Consider the following 24,388-nt stretch of genomic DNA (forward strand, 5'->3'; position numbering starts at 1 on the left):
CCTGTGGCTTAGAGCAGAGTGAGGGGAGCTGGTCTGTCCCTCCGTCTTGTTCCCAGCTTGTACCTTCATGAGGTGGAGAGTGACCACACTCTTAGGTTATGTCATACAACCAGACACTGCTGAGAGCAGAGGCATCCAGCGCAGACCACAAATTGTCTCACCCTTTCTCAAGGACTCAGCACCCCACTTCTAGACAAGAAGAAACGCTGCTCATTTCACCAACCCAACAGCTTTTCCTTGGTTGTAGCATCTCGGCATTTCTCCATGGGGCTTTCAGATAACACAAAGGTGCTATGGGGCAGGCTTGCATCCTGGAGGGCAGCTCACACCTTGGAGGGACCCCCCAAGGACTTAGCCAAGTGTCCTAACGACAGCATCTGATTAAGGGAAATCCAGCTCATTCTCCAGCCCCACAGACTCCATTGCCCACAGCCCCACACGTCAGAGGAAAGCTGGGACACTTGTTCCCAAGGACATGCCCACATGAATGGATGAACAAGATCAGCCCGTGACTCTGCAGCTGAACCTCCCACCCCCAGGGAGTCTGACCGCAATAAAAAGGTAACTTTAAAACAATCACAGGGAGAAACAAGGAAAAGCACAGGGAGGGTCTGGCTGAGAGAGGCCAGGGCAGAGACAGCCAGGCACTCGGGAAAGCGTTACCCTCACCCAGCTGTGCATGTCACCTCCCAGAGACTGATACTGCAGGACACTTGCCTTCCGCCCGATTGCTGCTCAGCGGGAAATAAATATGTGGCAGGAGGGATGCCCTTTGCCTCTTCTGCTGGTCTGCTGGACAGAGAGGTGACTCCCACCCTGGACCCCAATGTCCGTGAGGGCCAAGGATGTGCTGGGTGGGAGGGACGAAGGGGGTTTCTCAGGGAAGGCATCTGCACTGCAAGGGGTGGCCGGGAGGTGCCCCTATCTCCCCTGCAACAGGGTTTCCATGAGCAGTTCCTTCCTTTCCTGCCCATCTCTCCTGCCTGGAGCTGTCCCTGCCAGGAGCTCTTTCTCTGGCCCCACGTCTCTTCTCTGCTCACAGACCCCATGCCAGCCCCTGTGTGCCCAGCTCTGCCCTGCAGCCTCTCTCTGTGTGTGCAGGGGCTACAGAGAAGGTCACACAAAGCCTGATGAGACTGGAAAGGTGATGCTGGTGCTGTCTGTAGCCCCCACAGCTGCACACTGAATCACAGATGAGGAAAGCTCCTTAGCCATACAGGAGACCCTCCTTTGACCTCTGGATTCAAAAGTCCCCTTGGAAATGTCCCACTGCCCAACCAGCCGACCAAGATGAGAAACCTCAAAAGACAGACACCTTCCCTTACAGGGAACACCATCTTGAAAAGACCCCTTGGAAATCCCCAGGGCTACCCTGGAGCTGTGAGCAACCCTGACCCACGCAGCACCCTCTCGACAGCAGAAGGACCCTGCCCTGACAGAGGTCACTCCTTCCACCCACAGCTTCTCCCCACAGCGCCATGGGGAGCTCCCCGGGCAGGCTGAGGGTGACCCTGGCAGGCGGCAGAGTCCCTGTGCCAGCACACAGCCCCTGGGGTGCAGGGACCCTGCTCGGAAGGACAGCCCTGGGCACCCCTGGCTGCACACCCACCTGCACACCCCTGCGGCCGTTCCTGGCAGAAGGCAGCCGTCATGCCCTGTGCCTCTGACGCTGTGGCAGGGAAGCCCTGCTCTGCAGCACGTCCTCCTCCTCCTCCACACCAGAGACCCAGAGACCTTGTGAGCGTCCTCCTGATAGATCCCACAGGCTGTGGCATGTGCCAGCTTTTGGAGGTCTCTCCAGGAACTGCAGCTGCTTTGTCCTGCTGCCACAGACCTACCGTGCCAAGTGCTGTGGAGATTTCTCCTCCTGTTACTTCGCAACATTCTCACACCCCAGACTGCCTCTTTCCTCTCTTCTCCTCGCTCCTCTGCCCTCGCTGCCTGCAGGCAGTGCCCTCAGCCCTGCTGCGCTTTGCAGAGGAGCTGCTCCTGGGCAGAGCTGTCTCTCTGCAGCGCTGCCCGCTTGCCATGAGCTCCCTCCATCCCAGGAGCCCAGCCCAGCTCAGCAGCAGCACAACAGCCCAAGGTGTCACTTTCTCTGCCCCCTCCCCACCCTCCCCGACTCCCTCGAGGTGTCCCTGGGCCTCCAGGGCTGACAGCTCACAAAAGGCAGCAGGGTCTCTCCTGGGGAGCAGAATTTGAAGCAGACTGAAGTAATCACCCAGTGTCCCTCCCTAAGCACTGGACAGGCTGATTCCTGCGGTGGGAATTGCTCTTCCAGGGTGTGCAGATCTGCAGGAGGTGTCCATGTTCCCCTCTGGAAACCCCCATTCCTGCCCCATTGTCAGGCAGGACACACAGGCAGTGACAGGCAGGGGATCATTTCCTTCTGTGCAGGGCAGGGATGGAACCAAGTCAATGAAGGCATCTCAGCTCTCATCAGTATTCCTGAGGCCAGAGGGGATTCAGCTTCTCCAGTGCAACCCACAGACCCACTGGAGGTGGGATTCCTCTTGCCTCAGCTCAGCTGCAAAAAAATCATGGAATCATAGAATGGCTTTGGTCGGAAGGGACCTGAAAGAGCATCTAGTTCCAACCCCCCTGCCATGGGTAGGCACACCCTCCAATAGGCCAGGTTGCCCAAAGCCCCATGCAACCTGGCCTTGAACACTTCCAGGGAGGGGGTATCCACAGCTTCTCTGGGCAACCTCTTCCAGGGCCTCTCCACCCTCTACAGTGAAGAATTTCTTCCTAATATCGAATCTAAATCTCCCCTCTTTTAGTTTAAACCCATTACCCCTTGTCCTATCACTACACTCCCTGATAAACAGTCCCTCTCCAGCTTTCCTGTAGCCCCTTTAGGTAGCTCTCTGATCATCTTCATGGCCTCCTCTGGACTCACTCCAACAGCTTCATGTTTTTCCTGTACTGGGGACCCCAGAGCTGGACACAGTACTCCAGGTGGGGTCTCACAAGAGTGGAGTAGCGGGGCCGAATCACCTCCCTTGACCTGCTGGTCACGCTGCTGGTGATGCAGCCCAGGACATGGTTGGCTTTCTGGGCTCCAAGCGCACATTGCCGGCTCATGTTGAGCTTCTCATCAATCAACACTCCCAAGTCCTTTTCCTCAGGGCTGCTCTCAATCCATTCTCCGCCCAGCCTGTAGTTGTGCTTGGAATTGCCCTGACCCACATGCAGGACCTTGCACTTGGCCTTGTTGAACTTCATGAGTTTTGCATGGGACCACCTCTCCAGCCTGTCAAGGTCCCTCTGGATGGAATCCCTTCCCTCCAGCATGTTGACCACACCACACAGCTTGGTGGTGTTGTCAAACTTGCTGAGGGTGCACTCGATCCCACTGTCCATGTCACCGACAAAGACATTCAACAGTACCAGTCCCAGTACCGACCCCTGAGGAACGCCACTTGTAGCTGATCTCCACTTGGACATTGAGCCATTGACCACAACTCTTTGAGTGCGACCGTCCAGCCAATTCCTTATCCACTGAGTGGTCCACCTGTCAAATCCGTGTCTCTCCAATTTAGAGACAAGGATGTCGTGCAGGACAGTGTCAAATGCCTTGCACAGTTCCGGGTAGATGATGTCAGTCACTCTTCCCTTATCCACCAATGCTGTAACCCCATCACAGAATGCCACCAAATCTGTCAGGCACAATTTGCCCTTAGTGAAGCCATGTTGGCTGTCACCATTCACCTCCTTGGCAGCTCCATGATCTTGCCAGGCACAGAGGTGAGACTGACCGGCCTGTAGTTCTCTGAGTCTTCCTTTTTTCCCTTGTTAAAAATGCATTTGATGTTTCCCCTTTTTCAGTCAAATAGGTCTGAGCTCCTTATCTAAGCTGCCATGTTAATAATGGAGATAGAGGCCAGGAGTGAACTTTTCTGATGCTAAAACCTGGTGCCATTTGAGGTGCCACAGGTGGTCCAAGGCACGTGCAGGTGGCAGCAAGCTGTAATGGAACAATTGTGAGGGACAGGGCGGCATGTGAGGGCATCACCTTGGAGGCTGTTGGGGAATTCCTTTGGCCAACAGACATGACAGCAGATGCTGACATTCAGTACAAAGAATCCTGTCCCTGATCAGTAGGTTCAGGGCAACCTATAGAGGTGTTCCTCTGACCAAATGGAGGCATGTGCCATAGGGACGGCTATGTCTCCTTCTCTTCCCCATCAGCTGTATTTCCCAGGTCTGCCCTGACTATAACGTCTCATGGTCTCCTGTCAGGGCTGCACAGCCCAGCCCTGCTTATCTCGGGCATTGGTGAGGACAGCAGGTTTTGCTGGCTCTGTGGGCACCTCATGTCAGCTACCTCATCATCTACGTCTACAGCTCATATCATCATTGACATTGCCATCTAACACATAGTCCAAGCGCGTCTCTGCTATGAACATAGCGCGTCTTTGCATATATGGGCCCTTGGGATGTCAGAGGGGCAGACTGGGGACCTTCAGGAGGGATCTCATGAGCAGCAGTACTGATAGGCAGCAGAGCCCAGCACAGCTGGTGTTTCAGGACAACCTCCTGCAAGGACAGCAGTGGTGCATACAGACAGTCAGTTGACTCTCATAAGGGAATTCAATGGCACCAAGATGAGCTGTTGCTACTGAAGTTACAGTTAAAGAAGAAAGAAAGACTACGTGGGGCCACTGCAGAATTTACCAAGGGCAAGTGTCAATATGTCTGAGGTACAATATGCTGCCTTTGGCTCTGCCTTCATCATCCCAGGCCTTTGTGCCTTGAGGCACATGGAGAACAACCTGCAGTGGGTGGGGATCAAGTCAGGGCTCACCTGAGCACACTCAGCTCTTTACCAGTCCATGGGACCAGAGGGACTCCATCCAAGGGTGCTGGCCAGGAAGTCACAGTGACACTGCTCTGTGTCACTTTGGACACGTCATCCAGGGCACCCCCTGAGGACTTGCAAAAAGCAAACATTGCATGCATCTTCCAAAAAGGCCCCAGGGATGAGCTGGGGACCTGAAGGCTTCTCACCCTCCTTTTGGTTGAGGAATGCGTCCCAGAGTGTGTCCTCTTGGATCCCATTTCTGTGTTTCTGAAGGAGAGGGTGACTGCATTTACTCAGGTATGTCATGCCTGACCATCTGCGCTGCTTTCTGAGATGAAAGGATTGTCTTTCCAAGTGAAGGGACAGCAGTGGATGCCATCCAGTTCATCTTTTTTACCCTCCTCATACTCTCCAAGAAGAACAGCATCCTCTCTTAACCCTTTCCCCACTGGTTATCCAGACAAGGGCAACAATGGTGTGAGGGGCCTCTTGGGAGCTTCACACAGGGCAACAGGAAAATTACTAAAACGTAGGAGCGTGTGCTGCACTGCAGCAGGACACCCAGCGTGTCTCTGTGATCCCCATCCTGGGAGGTTTTCAGCTATCCTCCCCAAAAGTGCCACCAGCCTGGCCACGGGTAGGTGGGAGCTCGTATGGTTGTATGTTTTGGATGTGCGATGAAAACAGCCTTGGCAACACAATGACGTGTTAGCGATTGCTGAACGGTGTTTATTTTCTGTTTGTCAGGCTGCCCCGCCAGTGAGTAGGCTGGGGGTGGGCGAGATGTTGGGAGGGGACACAGCCAGGACAGCTGGGGGAATCTCAACTTAACTGCTGAAAGAGAGGTTCTCTGCTGCAGATTCAAGTCTTCAGGGGTAGGATCTGAAAACAACAGCTTTGAACTAGCAAGACTTTTAGCTCCTTTTCCATGCGTTCCCTCACTCCCCTGCTTTCAGTCATTGGCACCCAGAAGCATCACCCCCTTTAATTTGCTCTCCTCTGAAATATGACCGAGGAATGGGAAGAAAGGAAGAAGAAGGAGAGAGGAGGAGGTCATTCCCACTGTTTCAGTCCATACATGGCTGAATTTCACAGGTGCAATTCAAGTCAATTTTGCCCCAAAACTCAATTGTTTGAAAGGGTTTGGCCCTGGCATGCTGAGCACCTCCAGGGCCCGGCTGTACAAGCACTGCAGTGACACGGCTGTGCTGGGCCTTTGTGTATCGGCCGGAGCCTGGCACTTGAGGGACGGCATGTTGTGCCATTGTGCATCCATAATGGATCAAGCTGGGAAGCGAGTCTGTGAGTCAGAACCAAGGAGGTCCATGGCCAGGCACGGCTGTGCCCATGGCTGTGGCTGGAGACCAGTATGCCCACAGCGTAGCTCAGCTCAGACTGACACTGCATTTCACATCCCGGATCCACTTTTCCCTCTTTGCAGGTACCACGTGCAGGTGAGCATCACCTCTGTTGGCACACCTGGCAGCTGTGCTAAGAAGCTGGCCCCAGGAACCAGAAGAAACCTCCGGGACTGTTTGCACCCTGCGGTTTCCCCTTCCCGTGAGTGTCAGGGGGAGCCGAGTCCCCGAGGGTGATGTGGGGTCAATGGACTTCCTCACATTTCTTAAATAAGGCTTTGTCCTCTTCCTCACCTGATTCCAGGTGTTAATCTCCCACCACAATGCCTCCCTAACTGGTCTCTCCTGTGACCCCCACCCACAAGAGCTCACCCAATATGCTGCCCATCCCATGGAGGACCTCCACACATCCAGGCAGCCCCCTCACACTGAGGGCATCCCCCTCCTGATCTTTCCAACTCATCCCTTCTGAGGAGCCTGTATCCATCCATCGCAGCACCTCAAGGGTTCTGACCTGTGCCACCGCACCTCAGCAGGTATTACATCGATTTCAGGGCTCTGTGACAGCGCACAGGGCTCCAGTTCCTCCTGTCTGTGCTCCAGGCTGAGACCATTGGTGCACACTGGGGCTGCAGCCCCTCAGCTTGGTGCCACCAGGGCCAACCTCAGACTTGCCACAGCTCTGGCGTCCAAGATCCTGTGCAAGCAAAGACTTTGCTTCAGAGCAGAGACATGCTGGTGTGGATGGCAGGTGGCAATGTAAGGCTGAAATGAGGGGCCCACAAAGAGCGCAAACCCTGTGCTCCCCAGTGCCACAGAGAAACAGGTTTGGACTGTGCGGTCCTGGCAGGAGAGGGCTTTCCTGTCTGCAGTGTCTCTGCAGCCCCCAGGGGCTGTGGTGGAGGGGGAGACGGTCTCCAAGAAGGACAAGTTGCTGCTGAACATGTCCTTGCCTATGGACATCCTGTCATCTGGGCAGTCATGTGAAAGTCATTTACCTGTTCTGTGCCTGTATCATCAAGGAGGTGAACAAAGGATGGGGGTGAGAAGAACCAGCAGCATTTGAAAGTGTTGGCACAGGAGCGGAGACCCTGCCGTGGTGTGCCCCGTACTCCTGCACTGCCTCATGCATCTGCGGGGTAGACACGGGACAGACATTGCCTCACTGCAGTGCTGGCGTTCGGTAACTTGCTCAGCAGCAGCAAATCTGTCTGAGATGCCGTTAGAGGTGTCTGTTATTTACCAGCTCTGAATGGGGATCGCTGTGCGAGAGATCCTCAAACGCCCTTGTCAGCCACCCTTGTGCTGGGCAGCTTTGGCATCTGAGGTAGCACGACAGGCCTGTGCTTGGCCATAAAGCTGAGCAGCTGCCCTGGCCCTGTCTGGGTGACCGCTCTAACACCGGAACAAAAAAAGGCGATGCTGAGACCTAAGTGTGTCTCTGACAGAAAAGCCACTGCTGGAAAGAGGTGTCCTTCCCCAGCCGAGGGAGGGAACATCAGTGATTGCTTCAGCCTGTTTCTCAGCAGGTTCCCCTGGAGCCCCAGGGACATTCTCTGAGGGAGCCCAGAGGGGGCAGAGAAAGTGCTGCCTTGGGCTGGTCCTCTGCTGCTGAGCTGGGCTGGGCTCCTGGGATGGAGGGAGCTCATGGCAAGCGGGCAGCGCTGCAGAGAGACAGCTCTGCCCAGGAGCAGCTCCTCTGCAAAGCGCAGCAGGGCTGAGGGCACTGCCTGCAGGCAGCGAGGGCAGAGGAGCGAGGAGAAGAGAGGTGGAGGGCGGTCAGCAATGGCAAGATGTATAGAGCTCACTGGAGGAGAAGCCTTCACACCACTTTACATGGTAAGTCTTTGGCTGCAGGGCAATGCACGTGGGTATTCTGGAGAGATCTCCTAGGGCTGGCATATCCCATGGCTGGTGAAAAGGAGAGGGATGTTCTCCAGAGCAGTAATTCTGTGCCAAGCCATCAGAGGGACAGGGCATGGCATCTCCAGTGTTTTGGGGACGGCTGCAGGGTGTGAAGGCTGGTGTGTCATCTCCTCCAACGCAGACCCCTTCCTCTGAGCAAGCCCCCTTGCCTCCTCTCCCACCCAGCAAAGCCTCTGCCCTCAGGGCCGTGGGCTCCAAGGCATGACCCACCTCCTCTGCAGCCAGAGCTCAGCAGAGCCGTGGGGCAGCTCTCCAGCCACGTGCCCAGTTCCCTCTGCAGAGCACAGGGGCTGAGAGCAGCTGCCCGGCAATGTTGGTGTCTGGGAGGTGGCGTGCACAGCTGGGTCAGGGTAACGCTGTCCTGAGTGCCCGGCTGCCTCTGCCCTGGCCTCTCTGCGCCAGACCCTCCCTGTATTTTGCCTTCTTTCTCCACTTGTCTGTGTTCTTGCTGTTGTTATGCTGGTGGTGCTGTCAGACTCTCTGGGGATGGGAGGTTCAGCTGCAGAGTCACGGGCTGATCTTGTGGGTCCATTCACGCAAATGTGTCCGTGGGAACAAGTGTCCCAGCTTTCATCTCGCCTGTGGAGCTCTGCTTAATGCAGCCTGTAGAGCCCAAGTATGAGCTGACACTTACTGAGACGCCATCTTTAGGGCACTTACTTATTTAGGGCTATATATTTGAGGTGTCCTTCCAAGCTTTGAGTTGCCCTCAGGGATGCAGAGGCCCTTCTCCCACGGCACATTCAGCCAGCAGCAAGCAGAGTTCCAGCAATGGAGCTGCAGAAGTAGCTCCTAGAACACAACAAGACTGTGTGTGTTTGTCTAGCAGGGGGAGGGTGTGTGAGAAATGGCTTGGATTTTTGTTAGAGAAGAGTGCTCTAACTTGTCACTGCCTTTTCCTCCTTGAAAAGGTCCCCATGCCCAGAGGAAGGAAATGTCCAACAGCAGCTCCATCATCACTGAGTTCCTCCTCCTGGCATTCGCAGACACACGGGAGCTGCAGCTCTTGCACTTCGGGCTCTTCCTGGGCATCTACCTGGCTGCGCTCCTGGGAAACGGCCTCATCATCACCGCCATAGCCTGTGACCACCACCTCCACACCCCCATGTACTTCTTCCTCTGCAGCCTCTCCCTCCTTGACTTGGGCTGCATCTCCACCACTCTCCCCAAAGCCATGGCCAATTCCCTCTGGGACACCAGGGCCATGTCCTATGCAGGATGTGCTGCACAGCTCTTTTTCTTTCTCTTCTTTATTATAGGGGAGTATTTTCTCCTCACCATCATGGCCTACGACCGCTACGTTGCCATCTGCAAACCCCTGCACTACGGGACCCTCCTGGGCAGCAGAGCTTGTGCCCACATGGCAGCAGCTGCCTGGGGCAGTGGGTTTATCAATGCTCTGCTGCACATGGCCAATACATTTTCCCTACCCCTCTGCCATGGCAATGCTGTGGACCAGTTCTTCTGTGAAATCCCCCAGATCCTCAGGCTCTCCTGCTCAGATGCCTACCTCAGGGAAGTTGGGCTAATTGTGGTTAGTGCCTGTTTAGTCTTTGGGTGTTTTGTTTTCATTGTGGTGTCCTATGTGCAGATCTTCAGGGCCGTGCTGAGGATCCCCTCTGAGCAGGGACGGCACAAAGCCTTTTCCACGTGCCTCCCTCACCTGGCCGTGGTCTCCCTGTTTATCAGCACTGGATCTTTTGCCTACCTGAAGCCCCCCTCCAGCTCCTCCCCATTGCTAGACTCACTGGTGTCACTTCTGTACTCAGTGGTGCCTCCAGCAGTGAACCCCCTCATCTACAGCATGAGGAACCGGGAGCTCAAAGATGCCCTGCAGAAGCTGATTCAATCACTTGTCTTGCAGCAGGAATAAGATGCCCGTGTGTCTTCGCTATTTATTTCAAACTCATCCACGGAACTTCCTGTACTTTGGGCATATTATTTGTGACAATTCTGCTTTCCCAGGAATCCCTGCAGCCGCTCAATTTCCCCAGAAGCATGAAGCCAGCCTGTCTGGCCCAGAGGCCTTTGTACGGTTTTCTTGCATGATAATATAGCTGACCTACTGTGTCACATCTCTGTAATTAAATGGATTTCCTCACTGCCCGTGTCTGGAGGTTGGCCTCTTCTTCGAAAGCTGAGGTCAGGAACAGGATGAAGAAATTGTCCCTACAAGCATGCTGCTGTGCTTGGGCTGTCCATGGGCTCAGAGCAGGAGGGCACAGGGTGCTGTGTCAGGGAATTGGCCTTAGCTGAGCCTTCACGTGTGGGTGCCAAGTGCCAAAGGAAATGATGAATGATCCACAGGTATCTGCCTGGCACTGTCTCCCTGTGGCTTTTGGGCACCTCTGCCCTGCTGAGCAGCACCGCCAGCCCAGGGCCATGCCACGATGACATCCCTGGAGAAGAGCAGGAGACCTATTCCTGCATGCACCAGTTTGGGCAGGCTTCTCTCTTGTTGGTGCGGCAGGAGCTGCCTGGGGAGCCCCCAGGCCAGGAGTCTTGCGCTCGGCAGAGGGACGGGCACAGAGGGGCTGCCAGCAATGGGCAATAAGGATCTCTTTGAGGGAAGAGCAGGAGACACAGAGAAATGCTGTCCTCCGTCTCCTCGTGCCATGACTGGCCCCAGCCCTGGGGCTGATGGGGAGGCTGGAGCCCTCTCTGCCCCCCGGGAGCTGCTGTGCCCTTCAGAGAGGCTGTGGCTGTGGGGTGAGCGCCCAGAGCTCTGCAGCACCCTGCTGTGGGCACTGCTGTGGGCCAGCCCAGACTGGGCTTCTGGGCTGAGCTGGGCTGGGCTGGGGAGGGGTAGTGGAGCTGGGAAGAGCTGGGGAGGGTCGTCTTGGGGCTGGAAAGTGCCCGGGAGAGGAAACTACCAGTGTACAGCTGGCACTGTGTGAGCACGCAGGGTGAGCACTCACACCAGGGAGGGTTGTCGTGCACAGCCAGGGCTCACGAAAGGGATCAAAGACATGAAGGTGCAGGAGGGAGGATGCCGGTCGGTGCTCTCGGTGGCATGGACAGCCTGGGAAGGTGGCCCAGGACGTTTGCCAGCTCCCAGCCTCTCTCACTGGCCATTTCCAGCAATGGCTGCTCATTTCAGGTTTACGGGTCAGTTGCTGCAAAGGCTCCTCCATCCTCCTGCTGGACTCAGTGCCAGCCCCAGAGAAAGGCTGACTGTAAAGCCCCACGTAGGACACAGCTGGGGCTGGGAAAGGGTCGGGTACTGGGGGAGGCTGCAAAAGTTATGTCATGTCATGGGGTTATGTCTTGTTGTGTTTATGGGGGGACATTGAACTGAGCACTCTCACTGGGATCATAAAGGGGGGGGGAGAACTTTCTCAAGCCTTGAATGCACCAGCAAGCTGATGACTCTCAGCCCTCTTTATAAATCTAGATTTACGCAGCCATTTCTAAAATACGTTTCCTATGAACACTTTGAACGAAGAAATTGTTTCCAGGACATGTTTATATTAAAACATTGTATGTCTACATTTCATCTAAACAGAGCTGAGAGCAAGAGAGGTTGGAGAGGTTGGATAGAGCTGACTACTATTTCTTTGCTATCAAGCAATGACCACAGTTGGTAGCACTTCCCTCTTATCATCCTTTTTTTTGAACTGGCCAAATCCTTATGGGGTATACAATGGTGTAACATCATGGCCCTCCAAGTGCCAGACTGTGACTGATAGACAGAGGCCCAGAGCCCATCTGATGAAAGGAAATGTCATCCCTATCTGACAACTCAATAAACTTCTCTAATGAAATGGCTGGCTTGGTAGATGAGTAAGGCTTTCGACACTGTCTCCCATAAAATCTTCATAGAGAAGCCAGCGAAGCACGGGCTGGATGAGCAGACAGTGAGGTGGATTGAAAACTGGCTGAATGGTCAGCCCAGAGAATGGTGATCAACGGCACGAGGTCTCGCTGGAGGCCACTCACCAGTGGTACACAGCAGGAGTCAGTGCGGGGTCCAGTCCTGTGCCTTCAAACCCAGACTTCACCGTAATTTTGTGATCTTGTGATATCCTTTCTGGGAAATGTGGACATTCTGGGAAAATGTGGGGCCCCTCTGGAATGAAACGGGAGACCTGGTTACCCAGGATATGGAGAAGGCTGAGGTACTCAACAAATTTTTTGCCTCCGTCTTCAGCAGCAAGGGCTCGAACCATGCTGGCCAGGTCACACAAGGCAAAGGCAGGGACTGGGAGAATGCAGAACCACCAACTATAGGAGAACATCAGGTTCGAGAATATCTAAGGAACATGAAGGTGGACCTGATGAGATGCATCCACTGGTCCTGAGGGAACTGGCAGATGAAGTGGCTAAGCCACTCTCCATCATATTTGAGGAAGTCCTGGCAGTCCAGTGACATTCCCACTGTCTGGAAAAGGGGAAAAGTAACCCCCATTTTTTGAAAGGGAAAAAAGGAAGATCTGGAGAACTATAGACTGGTCAGTCCGACCTCTGTGCCTGGCAAGATCATGGAGCAGATCCTCCTGGAGACTATGCTCAGGCACATGGAAAATAAGGAGGCAATTGGTGACAGCCAACATGGCTTCACTAAGGGCAAATTGTGCCTGACAAATTTGGTGCCTTTCTATGATGGGGTTACAACGTTGGTGGATAAGGGAAGAGTGACAGACGCCATCTACCTGGACTTGTGCAAGGTATTTGACACTGTCCTGCACAACATCCTTGTCTCTAAATTGGAGAGATGGATGGACCACTTGATGGACTAGAATTGGCAGGATGGTCACACTCAAAGAGTTGTGGTCAATGGCTCAATGTCCAGGTGGAGAACAGTGATGAGCGGCGTTCCTCAGGGGTTGGTATTGGGACCAGCACTGTTCAACATCTTTGTCAGCGACATGGACAGTGGGATCGAGTGCCCACTCAGCAAATTTGCTGATGACACCAAGCTGTGTGGTGTGGTCGACATGCTGGAGGGAAGGGATTCCATCCAGAGGGACCTTGACAGGCTGGAGAGGTGGTCTCATGCAAAACTCATGAAGTTCAACAAGGCCAAGTGCAAGGTCCTGCATGTGGGTCAGGGCAGTCCCAAGCACAGCTACAGGCTGGGCGAGGAATGGATTGAGAGCAGCCCTGAGGAAAAGGACTTGGGAGTGTTGATTGATGAGAAGCTCAACATGAGCTGGCAATGCACATCTGAGACACAGAAAGCCAACCATATACTGCACTGCATCAAAACAAGCGTGACCAGCAGGTCAAGGGAGGTGATTCTGGCCTTCTACTCTGCTCTCGTGAGACCTCACCTGGACTACTGTGTCAAGCTCTGGGGTCCTCAGGACAAGAAGGACATGGAGCTTTTAGAGCGAGTCCAGAGGAGGCCACGAAGATGATCAGAGGGCTGGAGCACCTCTCCTGTGAAGAAAGGCTGAGAGAGCTGGGGTTGTTCAGCCTGGAGAACAGAAGGCTCCGGGGAGATCTAATTGTGGCCTTCCGGTTCCCAAAGAGGCCTACAGGAAAGATGGAGAGGGACTGTTTATGAGGGAGTGTAGTGATGGGACAAGGGGTAATGAGTTTAAACTAAAAGAGGAGAGATTTAGATTACATCTGAGGAAAAAATTCTTCCCTGTGAGGGTGGTGAGACACTGGAACAGGTTTCCAGAGAAGCTGTGGAGGCCCCATCCCTGGAAGTGTTGAAGGCCAGGTTGGATGGGGTTTGGGCAACCTGGTCTAGTGGAAGGTGTCTCTGTCCATGGCAGAGGGGTTGGAACTAGATGATCTTTGAGGTCCCTTCTGACCTAAATCATTCTATCATTCTATGATTCAGACTGTGTTGAGTCCCGGGCCTTGGGGTCACGTCACCCCTCTGCTGCGTCTCAGTTCCTCCCTGCCCCCTCCCCGTTCCCTCTCTTTTTTCACTTCCCTCTCTCTTCCTCTCTATCCTTGTGCTCTGCTCCCTGTCCCTCCTTTCGCTTCTCCCCAAGTCTCTCTCTTTCTCTGTCATCCTACCTCTCCATTTACTTTCCTCATCACCTCTCTTTCCTGCTCCCTCTTCCTTTTTCTTTTCTCTCTCTCTGTCCTGCAGGTGATCGTGGTTCCTGCTCTCTTCGCTGCCCAGCAAATTTTAGAGTTCAAGCACTTCTTTCTCTGCCTGTCCTTTCCTCCCTTGCTCTTCTGTAGCTCCAGTCACTGGCCTGTGCTCCACCTAAGAGAACACACGGGTGTCTTACAGCTCTTAAAACATGAGGCCTCCAAGATACACAGCCGTGCACATGCACGCACACACACATATACATACATATACACACACACAGACACACGCACACTCTCTCTCTCCCTGTCCGTAGTGTAATTTTCTTTCCTTATCCCGTCCCCACGGTGCAGGCTGCCCTGGCTGCTGAGCGTGGGGAAATGGCAGCTCCCGGCATGCCCCGGGAACCAACATGGCCGCCTGGCAGTGCCCTGCCCCAGGACTACAGCTCCCAGCATGCTGTGGGAACCAACATGGCCGCCTGGCAGTGCCCTGCCCCAGGACTACAGCTCCCGGCATGCCCTGGGAACCAACATGGCTGCCCAGCAGTGCCCTGCCCCAGGACTACAGCTCCCAGCATGCTCCAGGAACAAACATGGCCACCTGGCAGCCCCCTGCCCCAGAACTACAGCTCCCAGCATGCCCCGGGGCACTCCTTCCTGCAGTTTGACCCTGCGGGGACACCATCCCCTGGCCCAGCCCTGCCCTGGAGACTCTGTGGAGCAGGGGCGGGGGGCGGGGGGAGGAGGAGGAGGAGGAAAAGGAGGAGCAGGAGGATACAGCACATAGAAATTGTAGCAATGATGACATCCAATGGCAGGGTTACCTAGCAATTAACATAATCCAATGTAATTTATTCGCTGTTCTCACCCAAAATCAAATCCCCTTGAGGTACACGTAGTACTTCCCCACCTTCCTTTAACCGCTCCCAGTACAGCCTGGGCTCTGTCCCAGTACAAACCGGATCCTGTTAACACTTCCCAGTAAGAGTGGGCCCCTTCCCACTACAACCTGGATCCCCTTACCCCTCCCAGTACAGAATGGGCCCCATCCAAGTACAAACTGGATCCCTTTCACCCTCCCAGTCCGGACTGGGCCCTGCCTCAGTACAAACTGGATCCCTTTGAACCTCCCCACTGCAGGCGGGGACCCCTCCCAGTACAAACTGCATCCCTTTAACGCCTCGCCATAAGGAGTGGGCCCTGTCCAGTATAAACTGGATCCCCTGGCCCCCTCCCAGGACAGACTGGGAGCACTGGATCCCTTTCACCCCTCCCCGTACACATTGAGCTTTCTCCCAGTACAAACCTGTTCCGTGTAACCCCTCCAACTACATCCTCGGCACCCTCCCAGGACAAACTGGTTCCCTTTCACCCCACCCAGAACAGACTGGCCCCCTTCCAGTACAAACTGCATCCCCTTAACCCCCCCAGCGCAGGTTTGGCCCTGTCCCAGTGCAAACTAGATCCCTTTCACCCCTCCCAGTACAGACCTGCCCTGTCCCAGTTCACACTGGAAGCTGGGTGGCCTTGAGGGGACACGTCCCCGTGCGGCCCCGTGACACAAAGGGGCAGTGATGCGGCACCCGCCCACCACTTGTGACCTCACCGGACCAGGGCTTGCTATCCTGAAAAGCGGGCCAGCCAAAGCCACTTGGGCTGAGCTGGCCTTCGGGGTAACTCGGCTCCTTCCGTTGCCACGTGCACGCCTACTGTTTTCAACCATTTCTCGTTTCCTGCCCACTGCTCCTCAGCTTCCATCCTCTTGCAAAGGTAATTTGGACTGGACTTTCAGGACAGATGATTTAGCAAGGTGGAAAGGTCTCATGTCCTAGCCGCAGCTCCATGGCCGTCTCTGGATAGAAGGTGTGACATTTCGACCAGATTCCTGACGTGCCAGAAGGAAGTGGAAGCGGCTGGTGCCACAGACCAGAAGTCTGTGCTGCATCTTACAACCGTTTGGTTGAGCAGGTTAAAAAGTCTGTCGTGTGAAAGCGTCGTCAGGCACGTGGTGTTTTGCTTTCATTTCTGCTCCATGAAAAGATAACCTGGGAGTGCTTTACAGACAGGCTGGTTTGGGGATGTGGGTAAGTGTGGAGCTTTGTGTTCCAGCTTTCCTTAAGGAAAAGGAAAGGCATGTCAGCCCTGCCTCGTATAACCCAGGTGAGGCTTGTAAATGGAGGAGCATGACCAGGACACGAGTCTCAGCAGTATCCAAGTGGGGAAGGGTTCACACTCTCTCTCGAGTATGAGACAGCTTTCAGCTCTACAAAGTCAGAGGAGTAGCAGCAGTTAACGTAGTAGTCACTGCAGATGTAGAACAAACTTTGGAGCTGGGTTCCAGAGTAGTAGTGTCTGTATCCAGGCTGCTTTTAAAGCTGGACAAATACCACTCTTCTAAGGGTGGTAGAGCATATTTCCCATCTTCACTGCTGCGAAACCTTGTTGAGGGACTTGTGGTTCTTCTGGAGAACCTTGCAGTGCTGCATGCTGTCCTGCGTGTAGTACTGACCTGCAATGGTGGGGCAGGAACAAGAAGGTGAAATGGTTTGAAGTGTCAAGGTGAGGTAAGGTGAAATCGATGAGTCTAATGGTGAGAAATGTCCCGACATCCCTAGTCTGAGGTGAGGATCTTGTCCTGTACTCTGCTGGTAGAGCAGAGATGTGAATGTACAGAGCGGCTGGAAAACAAGCCTGTTCATGGGAATAGACATACCTCAAGGCATTGATGAAACTTCAGCCTTGCTGTTACCTTCCCTGTGACGATTTTCACACGGTCTCTGTTTCTCCTTCTAGAGAGAATTGCTGAGGCTCTGGAGAATGGCTTTGCACTTCTGCAAAGTCATCCCATATGCCATACCTGGAGCGCTGGCACTTCTTGGCTGCTGGTGGATCTATTCCCAGAGAAAAAAGCTTGCAAGCTGTTCTGACCAACAAGAAATAGCCGATGAAGAAGAGCAGCAGGAAGAAGTGCCAGAGAAAGATTCAACACCCGCCACAGAAGCATGTGCTCCAGCGAGAGAGGCAGTCGTCGAGGAAGAGGAATGCCCTGAGAAGGAAACCTCGACCTCCCTGCTGTCAGCAGTGTTGATGACACCCTCTCTTCTGTGCCAGACTCCTGAGAGGCTAGATCTCTCTCAGGACCTTCCAGAGCTGTCGGTAACACCACCTCCGACCAGCACCCTTGAAGCTGACAGTGAGAAACCAGAAACACCGGGATCTCAAGATGAAAGCAGTGGCCCTGCTTGTGTCTCTCCCGCTCCGATCTCGGAGTGTCACGGCAGTGCTGCAGTGAGCCTTCCACAGGATTCAGGCTCCAGTGCCGACCAAGATCAGTGTGCAGGTGGGTATGCATTTGCTCTCAGACTTCCCACCGCTGTAGGACCCAGCGTGTGCTGGGTGATCTTCAGGGTCTCTTGCAAAGGGGTGAACAGGCTGGTCCCCTTTCAGCACAAAGTGAATTCTTGCCTAAAGCTAGGCATGGGCTTGAGTAGCCCAGTGAAATGGGCCGTGCCTGGATGTAGGCCAGGCTGTTGAAGACCTTGCTGCTTTGAGACCTGCTCGTACAAAGGGTTTCTGCTTCAGTTCACGCAGCCTCTGCTCAGCACTGGCTGCTTCTCTGTGTTGATGGGCTGCTGCTGAATGGGAGCTGGAAGGCAGCAGGTTTGTGAGGTGCTGCTGGATGAAGCAGGGAAGTGCTCTGAGGAACTGGGATCAAACCAGTTGATTGCAGACCAATTCTCCTGAAGCCTTTTTGCTTGGAAGGGTAGGTGCCTGCCAAGAAATGCCAACAGGGAGCACTGTTCCAGGAGTTCCCCCATCTGTCTCTGTGTTGCTGTGGCCTTCTAGATCCTCCATGGTGTGTGCCTGGCAGAATGCAACGCTGTCTGAGCAAATGTTAGTTGACCTGTGTCACCTTGGAGATGGATGTTAAAATCCTTGAGAAGACCCTGTGGTGCCAACAGCCCTTAATGACAGGATGTCTTCTGTAATTGCTCCAAAGCAGTTGGAACAAAGCTGCTTGTTGCAAGACATGGGGACTGAGTTTGCCAACAATGAAGGGTTAAAGCCACCAAACATTTTCACTCGTGAGAGTAACCACAGGAAGAAAATGGTTTTGCCTTGTTGTGAAGGCTGGTGTGACAAGAAGGTACAAGAGTGTGCTGTGGAGCTTCAAGACTCTGGAGGGAAAGGAGGGTAGCCCGAGGCACAGAAATCAGTGTGGGTTTGTTGGGCTTTTGGCAAAGTAACGGAGTGTTTTCCAAAGCTGTGTCTTGAGCAGTAAATTTCCATGGCAGTGTTAGGCTTCCCCCGATGCTTCTGTCTTGGAGGTTAGAGCTGGCTGTCTCCTGGGTGCACCTGTACAGAACTTGAGGTTTAACATATGCTTTTGTGCAAGAAAATCGTGTCATCTCTTTTCAAATGTCATTTCCCTGCAGTCATTGCCGAGGGAATGGCTGCACCACAAGGGATGCTCTTCCCCCCGGAGAAGATTTGCATGGAGTGGCAGCAACGACAGGGAGCTGGAGCGGGACTCCCCAACCTGGGCAATACGTGCTTCCTCAACGCCGTCCTGCAGTGCCTGACGTACACACCCCCTCTGGCCAACTACCTGCTCTCTGGGGAGCACAGCCGGGCGTGTGAGTACTTTTATGAACATCTCCTTGGGAATCTGCTGGGCACTTGCCAGATTCCCAGAATCTGGAATGTCACTTAGGAGAAAAGCAGCCCTTCTGTGTCAACCCCCTGAGTGGGTGTTCTTTGGACACTCAAGCCTAGAAGCCGCTTGCCCTATCGAGGTCTGTGCATCTTCAGAAAGGCACCTCTTGCTGGTCCCTATTCCTGCAAGTTAAACCCTCTTGGCTTACGGCCCAGAAAACTTCTGTCCGCTAAGCATCCCTCTGAAAGAAGGAAGTTTTCTGTGCACCAGAACGTCCGGGGCTTGTTGGGACGTTGTCACCTTGGGAGGAGTGGAGGCTGTTCTTATCACTTCAAGATCTCCATTAGGTTTCCCATCACTATGGATATTTTGCTAACCTGAGAAGCTTGCTTCCCTCTCTCTTCAGGTCGTCAGGAAGGCTTCTGCATGATGTGCGTAATGGAAGCGCATGTTAACAAGGTCCTGCATTCCTCAGGCTCTACCATCGAGCCTAGGGCTATCATCAGTGTCCTCACACGTAAGTCATTTCAGGGGCTTGTAGAGGTTTTCTTCCGTTCTTGTAGGAGAGAACAACTAACTTCTTCTTTCTCAGGAATAGGAGAACATTTCCAGCTTGGCATGCAGGAAGATGCCCACGAGTTCTTACGCTCCACTGTCGATGCCATGCAGAGAGCTTGTCTGAGTGGAAGCAGCGAGTAAGCACAAGCAAATTACCTTCTCGGTGTTCCTGAGCCCTTTGGACTCCTTGATGTACTCCCACCAAGGAAAACCTACGCCCTGGCCTTTCAGACAAAGCAAAACTCTTGGAGGAGGTAACTCTCTGCCGTACCATTTTTTTTTTTGCCAGCTTGGACTTCTCTTTGCAAGAAACTACCATCGTCCATCAAATATTTGGGGGCTCTCTGAGATCCAGAGGTAGGTTTTTCCACAACTGTTGCTCTCCTTGGAATTGTCTGTGCCCTTCTGTCTGCCTGTGGTAGGTGTGAAGAGCATAAACCATCACAGTCACTTGACTTCCCCGATCTCTGAGCATTTTGATTTGCATTCCAGTCACGTGCTTGAGCTGCAGAGCGGTTTCTGATTCCTATGAGGCCTTCCTGGATGTCCCGTTGGATATAAAAGTAAGAGGGTTTGTGATTCAAGATGTCCCAAGGCCCCTGTAGCTTTCCAGTATCGACGCAGTTGACTTAAAAATGTCTGCTGCGAAGAGAAGAGAGCTTGGTGGTGGGTGGGAGGGGAATGGACGGTGTCCTTGTGGGGAGGCCGTGGCAGTGGGCTCCCTGTAGGTGCTGGCTTGAAGCTGAACCAGCACGCATTATCCTCTCGGCACCCTTGACGTACTCTCATCCTTCTGCCCTTTGCCCTCCCTCAACAGCCGTCTGGCTCCTGGGCTGATGGCGTGTATTTTTGTTCATTACTGATGACCCTGCACACCATCGGTAGCTGGACTGAGCGGTGCCACAGAGAGGTCGCTCTCGATCGCCCCGGGAATCCCTGGGAATGGAGGGAAACGTTCAGCATCAAACCCTCTTTCTGCCTCCTCCTGGGCACTGCTTGTCGACTCCTCCTAAGTGTTGGGGCGAGGGCGTTTCCCGCAGCTCAGTGCTCTCCTTTCTCACTCCTCCAGGCAGCCTCCTCTGTCACCGCAGCTCTGGAGGACTTTGTGAAACCCGAGCAGCTGGATGGCGAAAACTGCTTTCAGTGCAGCCAGTAAGACGATTACTAACGACATAGTAATACGAGATCCTGCATGAGGGTGCTGCATGTCGTCGAGCATAAGTCATCTTGTCAGATAGCTTTAATGCACAATAACGAGATGCAGCTTTTTTTAATACGGCCTTGTGGTACTAAATAGCCTTCAAACAGCGTAAGGATGTGTGAGACATGAAAGCTTGTCTGTCCTTCTGGGGGGAAGAAAGGGCTCATTTCAGCACGTGGCTCTCTGCTTGGTTTCAAGGTGTGACAAGAGGGTTGCCGCCTCCAAGGGGTTTACAATCCATGGCGCGCCCAAGGTTCTCACGCTGTGTCTGAAAAGGTTCCAAGATGTCACCGGCCGGAAGATCAGCAAGGTGTGTACACAATCGGAGTGCTGCTTCCTCTTCCTGGAGCAGGAGATTTCCCAAAGCAGTGCGCTTTCTTTCACAAGTTCCTGTTCCTTTCCGGGGAGAGGAGAGGAAAATTCCCGTGGGAAGACAAGCATGTCCTCTGCTCCGACAGAGCTGCTTTGGCTGGGAACAGTTTCCTGCCACCCAAACCACTGCATGTTGCTTTAGGGAAAACCCAAGTGTTCACGAGCCCAAAAGAAGTGTGTAGACATCTCTAGCATGTGGCCTTGGAAGGCTATTTCATCAAATCTGCCAGGATCATTTCGGAGCCCTCTTGGTCTCTCCGTAGGTTGTGGACTATCCCAAGTGCTTGGATCTGCGGCCATACATGTCTCAGACAGCTGGAGAACCGCTGCTCTACTCCTTGTATGCCGTCCTGGTGCATAGCGGTGGCAGCTGTCACGTCGGACACTATTTCTGCTACGCAAAGGTAAAGAGCAGCTTCCTTCCTAACAAGGCACACCTAGCAGTGTTACTGGCAGCCAAGGTTTTGGGGGAGAAGGTCTCCTTAGCGGCTGCATTGGATTTCTTTTGGCGTACTCTTGGTTCTGCAGCTTTCTGCCTGTGTTTTTGTGGAGAAACCATGCAGTTCATCTCCAGATACCCATGCCTTTCTTTGCAGGCCAGCAATGGGCTGTGGTACGAGATGGACGACAAGTCTGTGGATCCTTGTGGCATCGACACAGTTCTCAGGCAGCAAGCCTATTTGCTCTTCTATGTCAGGTAAGAACCAGTATTAAAATGTCTTCAGCAGATGTTTCCTTTTCATGGCTTTGCTGTTTTTCTTCTCATCCTCCCGAGTGTTTCTCTTTCTGTCAGAGGAGACAATTACTACCTGCATCATTCAGTGCTGTCAAACCTGCCCTACCCCACATCAGTCCTTATCTTTCCTTGCTGGGCTTTAGGCTGCTGCCCTGGTGTAAACTGCTCCTTGCCTGCTGTCTGAAGCTGGCCTCTGTAGAGAAGAGGACGTAAAGGGGGCCTACAGGAAAGATGGGGAGAGACTCTTGATCAGGGCGTACAGTGATGGGACGAGGGGTAATGGTTTGAAAGTGAAAGAAGGGAGATTTAGATTAGATGTGAGGAAGATCCTGGTCTAGCGGAGGGTGTCCCCTGCCCATGGCAGAGGCGTTGGAACTTGGTGATCTTTGAGGTCCCTTCCAAGCCAAATCATTCTTTAATTCTATGATTCTATGAAATGGAGGCCATAGGGGGTATAAAGACAAGGTCTTGCTGCGACAGGGGCAGACGTGTTGGGAAGACCCCCATCGAATTTCCCATTTGTAGTCTTGGTGACGTCTTCTCTCTGTGATAGAATCTGCTGCAAGAAAATGACTGAGCCCCAGAGGAGGCTGCAAGAACAGCCCTAACAGGAGATCACTCTTTTTTATCTCCAGGTGCCCTGATTTGGACATTGGAGAAAGGGCTTCTTCCTCACCGGCACCATCATCTGCCCGTTCCCTCCTCAGCCAGTGGGTGGCCAAGAGCAAGCAGGTGGGTTCTGTGGGACCACAGGGTCTGTCTCCTAGGACTAAGGTAACTCTGGGGGGTGGCTCAGGGCACCAGATGGACAGTGCATTTCTTTCTGGGATCTTGACATTGCTCTCTTTTCCCTCTCACACTGCAGCTGACTTCACGGCCCCAAGGCTGCTCCCTGTCAGAGCATGGATACAGCCCTTCTTCCCACTGCCAGAGGAACGGTGCCAGAAAGAGGACCCGGAGCAGATCCCCACAGTGGGGCAATGATCTTTGCGGCTCACCTATGGACACCACCAACCATGAGCCCTCAGTGGGGAGAAGGAGGGGATCGAGTGCTCCAAATCGTTCCCAAGCCCCAAGGGACAGCACAGCTCCAGGGCACTCCAGCACCAGCTCCAAGAAGGCTCCCACACGCAGGGCTGCTCGGGAGCAATCCCTGCCCATGCAGAGGGAGCGGAGCAGATCCCCATGGTGGGGTGATGAACTGCAGAGCTGGATTATGGACACCACCAATTCTGAGCCCTCAGCAGGGAGGAGGAGAAGAACTAGTCCTCCAAGGCGTGACTGCACTCCCAGGGCTGCTGCAGCTCCTGGGCCCTCCAACACCAACACCCAGTTGACTCCTGCACCCAGGGCTGCTCAGCATCACACTCTGACCAGGCAGAGAGAGCGGAGCAGATCCCCGCGGCAGGGTGATGAGCTCATGGACACCACCAACTATGAGCCCTCAGGAGGAAGAAGGAGGAGAACAAGTCCTCCACATCGTTCCCGAGCCCCAAGGAATGATGCAGCTCCAGGGCACTCCAACGCCCGCACTCAGGTGGCTTCCATGCCCAAGACTGCTCAGGAGCAATCGCAGCTGATGCCGAGGGAGCGGAGCAGATCCCCACGGCAGGGTGATGAACTCCGTCGGTGGTTCATGGACAATAACAAAAATGACCTGTCAGCAGGCAGGAGGAGGAGAACTAGTTCTCCAAGGCGTGACCGCACTCCCAGGGCTGCCGCAGCTCCCAGTCCCTCCAACACCACCTCCCAGGTGGCTCCCGCACCCAGGGCTGCTCAGCAGCAAACCGTGCTGAGGCAGAGAGAGCGCAGCAGATCCCCGCGGCGGGACTATGATCTCTGCAGCCGGTTTGTTGACACCATGGATTATGAGCCCTCAGCAGGGAGCAGGAGGGTTTCAGTGCCCCCAAGACGCATTTCAGAGAAACGCTCAGGGCGCTGCCGTGGTGATGGGGGCAGAATGTGATCCTGGGTGAAGAAGGAGAACACCATCTTTCCTCTGCTGTGCCAGACAAGAGGAGCAGGAGCAGAAAAAGGAGGAGGAAGCCAGGAAGCACCAGCACTGCCCCCAGCAAGGGGCCAAGCTGCACAAAGGACACCAGCAGCCCACCCTGGCCCTCCTCCCAGGACTGCCTCTGGCCAGGAAGAGCTCAGACACACCTTCCAGAGACTTGGACAGCTCTGCCGGCTGGCCCGCCTGCCCACAGGTCCCTTGAGGAAGAGCTTTAATCCCTGTTCATCTGTTGGGATCACCTTGCCACAGCCAAAATTAAAAACACTTGTTGGCCTTGCCTATGTCATTCCTGGGCTGTTTTCTTCTCTGCAGGTTTTGAGGCACTTGGTGCCAATACCCAGTGTGAGAAGTTTATGACTTGGGACTTTGAAAGCAGTCTGCTTGCCTCTGCCCATCTTGCATTTTCTTCTTTTTCAATGTGGAGTTCAAGTCACTCCAACAGAAATGGGCTGGAGGAGCTGACAGCGAGTGGGACTGAAACAGGCTGAACGGCCGGGCCCAGAGGGTGTTGCTCAGTGGCACCAAGTCTAGTGCGAGGCCAGGAACGAGCAGCGTCTCCCAGGGCTCAGTACTGGGTCCAATCCTGTTTAACATCTTCCTTAACTACTGGTCTGGGTGATGGGGCAGAGGGCACCCTCAGCAAGTTGGCCGATGACACCAGCCTGGGAGGAGTCTATGGGAATGCTGGTGGCTGTAGCAGGGTGGCTCTCTCCCGGCCACCTCCTGTTTACTTTGCTTGAAACAGCTTCCTAACAGCAG

This window comes from Grus americana, unplaced genomic scaffold, assembly GCF_028858705.1.
Source record: "Grus americana isolate bGruAme1 unplaced genomic scaffold, bGruAme1.mat scaffold_848, whole genome shotgun sequence".
NCBI classification, from domain to species: Eukaryota; Metazoa; Chordata; class Aves; order Gruiformes; family Gruidae; genus Grus; species Grus americana.